The sequence below is a fragment of the Podarcis bocagei genome, assembly GCF_964188305.1.
Source record: "Podarcis bocagei genome assembly, chromosome: 3".
NCBI lineage: Eukaryota > Metazoa > Chordata > Lepidosauria > Squamata > Lacertidae > Podarcis > Podarcis bocagei.
In genome coordinates, this window is record NC_138127.1 from 85,226,256 (window position 1) to 85,236,519 (window position 10,264).

At 46.4% G+C, this 10,264-nt stretch overlaps 1 protein-coding gene across 4 annotated transcripts in view; it reads left to right on the forward strand.

The window, feature by feature from the left end:
• The window catches only part of KCNH1 (potassium voltage-gated channel subfamily H member 1), a 249,115-nt gene that overhangs the window by 180,566 nt on the left and 58,285 nt on the right, over nucleotides 1-10,264 (forward strand). The gene's annotated exons all lie outside the window — the stretch shown is intronic.

Genomic DNA, 10,264 nt, shown 5'->3' on the forward strand with positions numbered 1-10,264 from the left:
TACACACAGTCCATTTACAAATTGCCTGATTCTGCTAAGGGTTGTAATTGCTTTCACAAATAATAATCAATCTGAGCAGGAGTCAGTACGTCTTTTTCTCTCTCTCATTATGCTATCGCGGGTTTTGTGCAAATCGACGAAATGATATTGCATCTCAGGCATCGCCTTTCCAAATGAGATCTCTTGCCTGGGCAACAGTGATACAACAGAACAATCGCTTTGTTTATTTGTCTTTCTTGTAAGCTGCCACACCGCACAGATGCATTAGGCTACGATGAGGGGGTGGGTTGGAAACAAAACATATTTGGACTGTAGTTCTATCAAAAGCAGTATGTTTTGAAACATATTGTAGAGCAGGCTTGTCCAACATGAAGTAGGCTGTAATCTATGATCCAACATAAATGCTGGCAGTTTTCTACCACCCAGGGTGGGGGTGCAGGGTGCTGGCTGCTTCCCCTGAGGGGGCAGGATGGGTGTAGGGTGGGTGGGCATGTGCCGCCTGCTTCCCTCGACATGGCAGGGATGGATGATGGGCACCGACAGGGTAGGGGTGGGAGGGTGTGCAGCGTCAAAACAGCCCCTCCTGCTGAGAGGAGCTCAAGACGAGGGGGTGGCCACTCAGGCACGTCTCCAGTAGAGGGCAGGTGGTGTTCAGCCAGAATTCGTCCCAGGATCGACTGTTCGATCGTGATTGACGCATTGGACATGTCTGTTGTAGAGAAAGCCCAGCCTATTTGCCCCATACGTAGAGCTGCCTCCGAAGACAGTTCGGAAACTTCAGCTGGTGCAGAATGCGGTTTGCTTGGTGCTTTCTGAACAGAAATGAATGCTCAGGCAACAAGGAGGTGATAGCAAAGGTTATATGATGCAGATGTCCTGGAGGCGGGAAACTGTTTTCGCCTTCCGTGTTCCCAACAGATGCTCATGATTGACTTCACCTGAACCCTCACTAAAGATGCATAGCATCCCATGCCCCCAAGTCCCCCTTGAGTGAAATCAACAGGGCAGTTCTTTCAGACTGCGAATCTCCATGTGTGAATCAAAGGAGCCGCAGACGTACATTGAAACCCCCGCTCCTATGACAAATTGCTGGGTCAGAATGATATTAATGCTTTTGCAAAGTATGAAATGTTTGGGGATGAAATGCTGTGGGCAGTGGCACTTAACAGTGAATCGAAACACAGTGGCATTTTGGGTTTTGTTTAAAATATCATTGAATACAGTGACTCACAGTCAGTAAATCCTATCCAGCTGTTAAACATCCATTAACGTCACAGGTTTTTCAAGTTTGGCCAAAGACTACCACTATAACCCGTTGAGAACTGTCAGCAGTCAGGCAAGCCATGTGCAGTGAGTCTGGATGCCGACTGCATTCAGATCTGACTTCTGAAGGTTAGAAATGGCAAAAAGAGGTTGGCGTTCGCATGCTCCGCTTCACTGAAACAGCAACGTGAAGACAGCTGCAGGCAAGGAGCTTTCGAGAAGCAGCAGCTCTATAAAACATCTCCCGATTTCAAGGCTTGATGCCTTGTATAGTATGTCTCCAAGGCAAACGTCTCAAAGTGTAGATAAACAGTATCTGCACCGAGGAGCAAGTTTCTTTACAGTAGAATGACAGGTGGAGACCTGCAACAAAATGTTGCAGCGTATTAGCAGCTGCCAAAAGGAGCGCTCCAATTCTCATAGGGGAGAGGGATGTTTAAGGAGGAGACTTTTCCCCAGCTGTGCTATGAAGCACTGGCAGTGAACTCAAAGCTGAGTATTGGGATAGGGGAGGGATTTGATTTATTTTGCATTTAAATACAAGCATACCAAATCTGTACTTTCCGAAACTATACACAAACGAAAACATAGCTTTAAAATATGCCTTCAAATTTCACACCTCCAAAATTTTCTGATTTGATTCTCCAACCAACAAACATGTACACAAATGCAAATACTATGGGGAAGTTGTGTGCGTGAACATGCATGTATTACTGGAAAATAATATGCAAAAATGTATTATGTTGAGGAAAGTTGTTTGTAAAAATATGAACGTTGGGCAAAAATGAATATAAAAATGAATATGTTAGGAGAAATGCAGACCAAAATGTTGATTTTCACAAGGACTTTTTTTTTAAAAAAAGCAAATGAATGTATTTGCACATCCATAGTTTGATTTACTGGGCAGAGCATTTAAGTTCACCATTGCTCTTGGTAGTCTTTGGTTAGGAGCCAGAACACTTCCTGGAAAGAAAACCACCAGCCTCTGATTTGGCCTAATTCAAGCAGCTTTCTATTGATTATGCAGGTTTACAGCAAGTCGTTGAAACTGACTATGGAGCTGGTGAAAGGTCAGGGGAGGAAGTAAAGAAATGTTTGTCAGCAGTTTCAAGTACAGAGAACGATGCATTCTTAAATCCCACTGAAATCAGCAGGGATTGCTGGCAGATTATCTTTGATTATCTTTGGGTAGGCGTTGCTTATCATAGAATAGAATCATAGAGTTGGAAGAGACCACAAGGGCCATCGAGTCCAACCCCCTGCCAAGCAGGAAACACCATCAGAGCACTCCTGACATATGGTTGTCAAGCCTCTGCTTAAAGACCTCCAAAGTAGGAGACTCCACCACACTCCTTGGCAGCAAATTCCACTGTCAAACAGCTCTTACTGTCAGGAAGTTCTTCCTAATGTTTAGGTGGAATCTTCTTTCTTGTAGTTTGGATCCATTGCTCCGTGTCCGCTTCTCTGGAGCAGCAGAAAACAACCTTTCTCCCTCCTCTATGTGACATCCTTTTATATATTTGAACATGGCTATCATATCACCCCTTAACCTCCTCTTCTCCAGGCTAAACATGCCCAGGTCCCTTAGCCGTTCTTCATAAGCCATCGTTTCCAGGCCTTTGACCATTTTGGTTGCCCTCCTCTGGACACGTTCCAGTTTGTCAGTGTCCTTCTTGAATTGTGGTGCCCAGAACTGGACACAGTACTCCAGGTGTGGTCTGACCAGAGCAGAATACAGTGGCACTATTACTTCCCTTGATCTAGATGCTATACTCCTATTGATGAGGCCCAGAATTGCATTGGCTTTTTTAGCTGCCGCGTCACACTGTTGGCTCATGTCAAGTTTGTGGTCAACCAAGACTCCTAGATCCTTTTCACATGTACTGCTCTCAAGCCAGGTGTCACCCATCTTGTATTTGTGCCTCTCATTTTTTTTGCCCAAGTGCAATACTTTACATTTCTCCCTGTTAAAATTCATCTTGTTTGTTTTGGCCCAGTTCTCTAATCTGTCAAGGTCGTTTTGAAGTGTGATCCTGTCCTCTGGGGTGTTAGCCACCCCTCCCAGTTTGGTGTCATCTGCAAATTTGATCAGGATGCCCTGGTTAATATGTCAGGGTGAAGTTTGATTGGTTTCTTAAAGAATATTTTTAATACCAGTTGCTGGTATCCTGGTTAGCACCATGACCACAGTGCACAGAAAGGGAATTTAAACCTTCCCTGCCTCCCCTGCTCCATCCCAATCTCATGATCACAATGAAAATCACTTCTCTCAGGAGAGAAGCTGCCATTAACATAAATTAGAGTTTCTAAACCGGAGAGTAGCTAGGGACGGTTTTTTATTATTATTTGTTTTTTGCTAGAATAATGGAAAGAGTTAACACTTTCCCACCAAACCATGGTCCTGTTCCTGTCAGGACCCCAGGCCACTGGCATTTAAAGTATAGAGGAAAATATACATGAAACTTGATGTGCTGCATTTAGTGCTGTGCTTAGTTTGGGCCTTAGGCCTTGTTTACATTTCCACTGGGTCTGAGAGGTTTTCTGCTTGTCCCTTACTTTCTAGTCACGGATCTGAGAAGTTTGTTTGTTTGTCCTGCCATTTCCCCCAGAAAAAAACACACCACTGTTTACTGCTGAATCAGAACAAATGTCAATCCACGGAAAAACCAATTAAGGTTTGTTCCAGTTCAGCAGCAAACAGCAGATTTTCCTGAGGGAAATCAATGGGACAAGTAGAAGTGTGGCCTTAGTTTGCCATCTTTGTCTCTGATATGACCAAGGACTGGGCTACATGTTTCAACTAGGATCCAAAGAAACACACAGTTCCACACTCATAAAGGGGCTTGTGGTTCTGGGAGGGGTGGGCAAACATTCAGCTTTCCTGTCTTAAATTCAGTTCCTCCATTTTTCAACAAAGTTTTCATGCCATTTACTGTGAATTTCTCCTCGTATACCTGCTTTTGTTTGCAATGCTGCCTAATATACACATTTCTTTTGCAAAGCAGTTTCCTCTCAAATAATGCATTTTTAATGTTATTTTCATTAATATAAGTGTTTTATTACTTTAATATATCCATGTGGAGTTGCCTAGTTATAGAGAGGGCATGTCTCTTCATGGAAGTACTTCCCATTAGTTAAGGTAAAATGTTGATTTCCCATTTATTACACATTCATGATGATTTGTGCTCATGATGCTATTGGGGCAGTCATACATGGTATCACTTTTATTACTATTTGCACCTGCAAATGGTTTGGAAACAGTCGTACTGCTTTATTTCCAATCGGTGTGGGTTTAAAAATGAGGCAGTGCAATGATACAGCAGCAGCAGCTAAAAGCCAAGGAAGCATCACTTCCTTATCTTGCAGTGTCTCAATGCTAATGCTGTCATACAATATCAGGGAGGGAAGGTTCATGATGCCAAACATCTCTTATGCCAGATGCAGCATCTCCTAAGCCAGTGTTTCCCAAACGTTTTTGGGCAACGGCACACCTGTTTACCGGAAAAAAATCTCGCGGCACACCACCATTAAAGCCCCTCCCCCGTGACGTCAGCGCGCAGCGTCACGCCGGGAGGGACGCACAAAAGTGAAAGTTTTTTCCCTCCCCCTTGCCGGGGTGGGAGGAGGCAGCAGAGCGAGGGACTGAGGGACGGCGGCAGCTGAGGCGGCGGCGGCTGTTGTGGTGGTGGCGGCGATAGCGGGCGGAGGAGGGGGCGGCGGCGGGGCTTGAGGAGCCGTCGCCGGGAGTTGCTGCTGCTGCTGTTGCTGCTGCTGCCCGGACATGCCGGCCTCCTCCTCCTCCGCTGTCTCGCGCTCCTCCCTTTTGCGCGCGCTGCCCCGCCGCTCGGCACCACCACCGCGGAGCCGCCCCCGGCTCGACGCGGATCCTCGCCGCCGCCGCCTCTCGCCGCCCGACTTGCCCGCCTCCCTCCCACGGCACACCAGCCGATGTCTCACGGCACAGTAGTGTGCCGCGGAACACCGGTTGGGAAACACTGTCCTAAGCAGTTAACCTCTGTAGTGGAGTTTCTTGCGTGAGTGCAAGTTGTCAGATATATTTTTGGTTCATTGTTGTCACCCTTCAGTCCTGGGATTTATAGCTGTCACTGACCAGAGTGGGTAGCGATTGCCCTTCTAGTCAGATGTTAAAAGGATTCTGGATGATTAGATTTCCTTTGAGATTGCCTGGGGCGCATCATATATGCATAGCAAGATGTCTGATACTCTTCAAATAAGAAGACAATGTTCTGTTCTTGCTGCTCTTTATCGCCAACGACACTCATTGTAGCATCAAAAGAAGGGGGGGCGTTTTTATGAGCTTGGAGGGAAGGGAGTGTCTCTCAGTGGTTAGAGCATCTACTTTGCATGCAGAAGGTCCCAGGTTTGCACCCTGTGTCTCCATGTGGGGCTGGGAGGAAACCCTGCCTGAAACCCTGGACAGCCTCTGCCAGTGTAGACAGGAGTGAGCAAGATGGACCAATGCCTGCCTCAGCATAAGGCAGCATATTCCTATGTTCCTATCTATAGCATTCCTTCAATTCTGAAGCAAATTCAGTGGTAACAGAATAGCGTACCAGCTACTCCTGTGTATGGTCACTTACAAGGATAAGATCAGGTATATGTGGGAAGAGCAGGGAATACCTGAAGCCAGTCAGTCTGGCATGAACTATGGTCCTGCACTTCAACTGCAGGGTAGTGATCTTCACTGTAGGAATATTCTTTCAGTGGTATGTCAATAAAATCATAACAACACTTGCAATATTTTGCAATGGGATTTGCCATGCTCCACAAGCAGTGTGGGGGCTGGGGGGGGCTGTGGCTCCAGGTGCAAATTTATGAGGGGGTGCAACCAGGTACCCCACTCCAGGCTCCCTCATTGAGGCTGGAACAGCAAGGAGGCAAGCTGCATGGGGCCATTGGGACTGGGGTAGAATCATAGAATCATAGAGTTGGAAGAGACCACAAGGGCCATCGAGTCCAACCCCCTGCCAAGCAGGAAACACCATCAGAGCACTCCTGACATATGGTTGTCAAGCCTCTGCTTAAAGACCTCCAAAGTAGGAGACTCCACCACACTCCTTGGCAGCAAATTCCACTGTCGAACAGCTCTTACTGTCAGGAAGTTCTTCCTAATGTTTAGGTGGAATCTTCTTTCTTGTAGTTTGGATCCATTGCTCCATGTCCGCTTCTCTGGAGCAGCAGAAAACAACCTTTCTCCCTCCTCTATGTGACATCCTTTTATATATTTGAACATGGCTATCATATCACCCCTTAACCTCCTCTTCTCCAGGCTAAACATGCCCAGCTCCCTTAGCCGTTCCTCATAAGGCATCGTTTCCAGGCCTTTGACCATTTTGGTTGCCCTCCTCTGGACACGTTCCAGTTTGTCAGTGTCCTTCTTGAATTGTGGTGCCCAGAACTGGACACAGTACTCCAGGTGAGGTCTGACCAGAGCAGAATACAGTGGCACCATTGAGGCTGGCATCGGAAAGATCTAGCCTACACATGAGCAACTGCTCACACAGAGGTGACCCTTTGCAAACACAGCTTTTTATGCAGACATTGGGGGAAAGATGGGGAGACAAGCCCAAGGGATATGACAGATTGCAGCACTCTTAATATCATGGATCAATTGCATTTCCCTGCATTGACTGAAATCATGTCCTGCCCAAGTACCCTGCAATAGCAGTGTCAATGTTTGGTTACGGTTACTAGGAATCAAACGACACCTTTTCAGATTAATGTTGATGTGGCAGCAACTCTCATAGGTTGCAGGCTTCTTCAGAGGGAGAAGTGAGGCAGCCGGCAGAAAGCAATACGAGGCAGTTATCTTGTCAAAGGAACTCAGGGTTTAATACACAAGAGCTTGTTTTGTAATGGAGAAACCTGTAATCTCAAAACTCAGAAAAGGAAAGGAGAAAGGTCATCTCCTGAACCTTGAAACACTCAAATGGGGTTAGCAATTAGGAAGAGGCTAATGCTTGGCTTTCAAAGTGCACATCGTTCAGAGTGCTGATTCAGCAAATGAGATCCACTGAGGTGCCCTGAGCAAATATCAATGGGAGCCCAGTTACGGTTACAATATTCAGTTCTTTTAAAAGCTGTCTGTCTGGGGTTCTCCCATTTCATCCCTAGAAAGCCCAGCATGTGCAAAGAAAATGAGCACTGGAGATCTTGCAAACAGAGGAAGGCTTCCTGCAGTGGTTTACTGTAGGAAGTGGTTGGCTGTATCAAAGCAACTGGGAAATAATAATAATAATAATAATAATTTATTATTTGTACCCCGCCCATCTGGATGGGTTTCCCCAGCCACTCTGGGCGGCTTCCATAGAAACCAAAAATAGACTAAAATATCACAGATTAAAAACTTCCCTGAACAGGGCTGCCTTAAGATGTCTTCTGAATGTCAGGTAGTTATTTATCGCTTTGACATCTGATGGGAGGGCGTTCCACAGGGTGGGCGCCACTACCGAGAAGGCCCTCTGCCTGGTTCCCTGTAGCTTTGCTTCTCGCAATGAGGGAACCGCCAGAAGGCCCTCGGCGCTGGACCTCAGCGTCCGGGCAGAACAATGGGGGTGGAGACGCTCCTTCAGGTATACTGGGCTGAGGCCGTTTAGGGCTTTAAAGGTCAACACCAGCACTTTGAATTGTGCTCGGAAACGTACTGGGAGCCAATGTAGGTCTTTCAAGACCGGTGTTATGTGGTCTCGGCGGCCGCCCCCAGTCACCAGTCTAGCTGCCGCATTCTGGATTAGTTGTAGTTTCCGAGTCACCTTCAAAGGTAGCCCCACGTAGAGCGCATTGCAGTAGTCCAAGCGGGAGATAACTAGAGCATGCACCACTCTGGCGAGACAGTCCGTGGGCAGGTAGGGTCACAGTCTGCGTACCAGGTGGAGTTGGTAGACAGCTGCCCTGGATACAGAATTGACCTGCACCTCCATGGACAGCTGTGAGTCCAAAATGACTCCCAGGCTGCGCACCTGGTCCTTCAGGGGCACAGTTACCCCATTCAGGACCAGGGAATCCTCCACACCTGCCCGCCCCCTGTCCCCCCAAAACAGTACTTCTGTCTTGTCAGGATTCAATTTCAATCCATTAGCCGCCATCCATCCTCCAACCGCCTCCAGGCACTCACACAGGACCTTCACCGCCTTCACTGGTTCTGATTTGAAAGAGAGGTAGAGCTGGGTATCATCTGCATATTGATGGACACCCAGTCCAAACCCCCTGATGATCTCTCCCAGCGGCTTCATATAGATGTTAAAAAGCATGGGGGAGAGGACGGAACCCTGAGGCACCCCACAAGTGAGGGCCCAAGTGTCTGAACACTCATCCCCCACCACCACTTTCTGAACACGGCCAGGAGGAAGAAGCGAAACCACTGTATAACAGTGCCCCCAGCTCCCAACCCCTCTAGACGGTCCAGAAGGATGTTATGGTCGATTGTATCAAAGGCCGCTGAGAGATCCAGCAGAACCAGGAAACAACTCTCACCTTTGTCCCTAGCTCGCCGGAGATCATCAACCAGCGCGACCAAGGCAGTTTCAGTCCCATGATGAGGCCTGAATCTGAATGGGTGTGTGAAGGTTAAATGACAAGATTGATGGCTCTATTAAGGCAGCTGCACACACCACGATTGTGGCAGGAAAGACCAATACTATATTACAGCAAACTTGCAATGTCGGCATTATATATACTTGGATTCTATATGCATCTTTACACACCCATATGCACCCATTTAGGGAAAACACTAATGTAATTCTTGCTGAAAGAAACAGTGGTATTGTTACAGGACTTCCAGCAGCAAACACATAAGATGTAGCCATTGCAAATTCATGTGTGTGTCTGGAAAACCTGGCCCAATCAGATTCATTTGTGTATTGCTTAAAGGTAAAGGGACCCCTGACCATTAGGTCCAGTCGTGACCGACTCTGGGGTTGCGGCGCTCATCTCGCTTTTTTGGCCGAGGGAGCCGGCATACATATGACCAGCATGACTAAGCCGCTTCTGGCGAACCAGAGCAGCGCACGGAAACGCCGTTTACCTTCCCGCCAGAGCGGTACCTATTTATCTACTTGCACTTTGACGTGCTTTCAAACTGCTAGGTTGGCACAACTGCTAGGTTGTGTATTGCTTACAGATATATTTATATTGTGTGTGCTGCCCACACATTCTCACACATGAGTGATTCTTATAGCAATCAAAATTTGTGGAGTTTTCTGCATAATACTGTGGGTGTATGGTGGATGAAAGAATCCTTGAGCGGGTGCTCAGAGTTGTTAGGAGACCCTATCCCCCTGTTCCTGAAGTGCATTGGGAAGATGGATTGGTTGTTACACCACTCTAGAAACTGTAGCTCTGTGAGGGGCATAGGGTTCTCCTAACAGCTTTCAGTACCCTTAACAAACTACAGCTCCCATGATTCTTTGGGGGAAGACAGGACTATTAAAATGGTATAGTACTGTCTTACATGTACAGTGCAGATTCATGCAAGATTCATGCTTGATAGTTTTTTAAAAAAATATTTTTATTAGTTTTCATTATAGCAAACATAACAAAAAACATTAAGAAAAAATTTGATTTAAAATCATCTTTATCATTTTACATACTGTTTATAAAATCAATACAATAGTGAAAGGTGGGATTTCTACAATCCCTTGACTTCCGTCCACCATCTCTGTGGTTCCATTATTTCATTGTTAAATCATGCATGTCCAAGTCATGTTTCCATTAATTCATATCTGTTTTTATCTATTATTGTAATATTGCAAATATTTTTCAGAATCATGATGATGCGTCAACTTGTATACCATGGGTAGGCAAACTAAGGCCCAATCGCCTTCTAAATCCGGCCCGCGGATGGTCCAGGAATCAGCGTGTTTTTACCTGAGTAGAATGTGCCCTTTTATTTAAAATGCATCTCTGGGTTATTTGTGGGGCATAGGAATTTTTTCACACCCCCCCCCAAAAAAAAATATAGTCTGGCCCACCACAAGGTCTG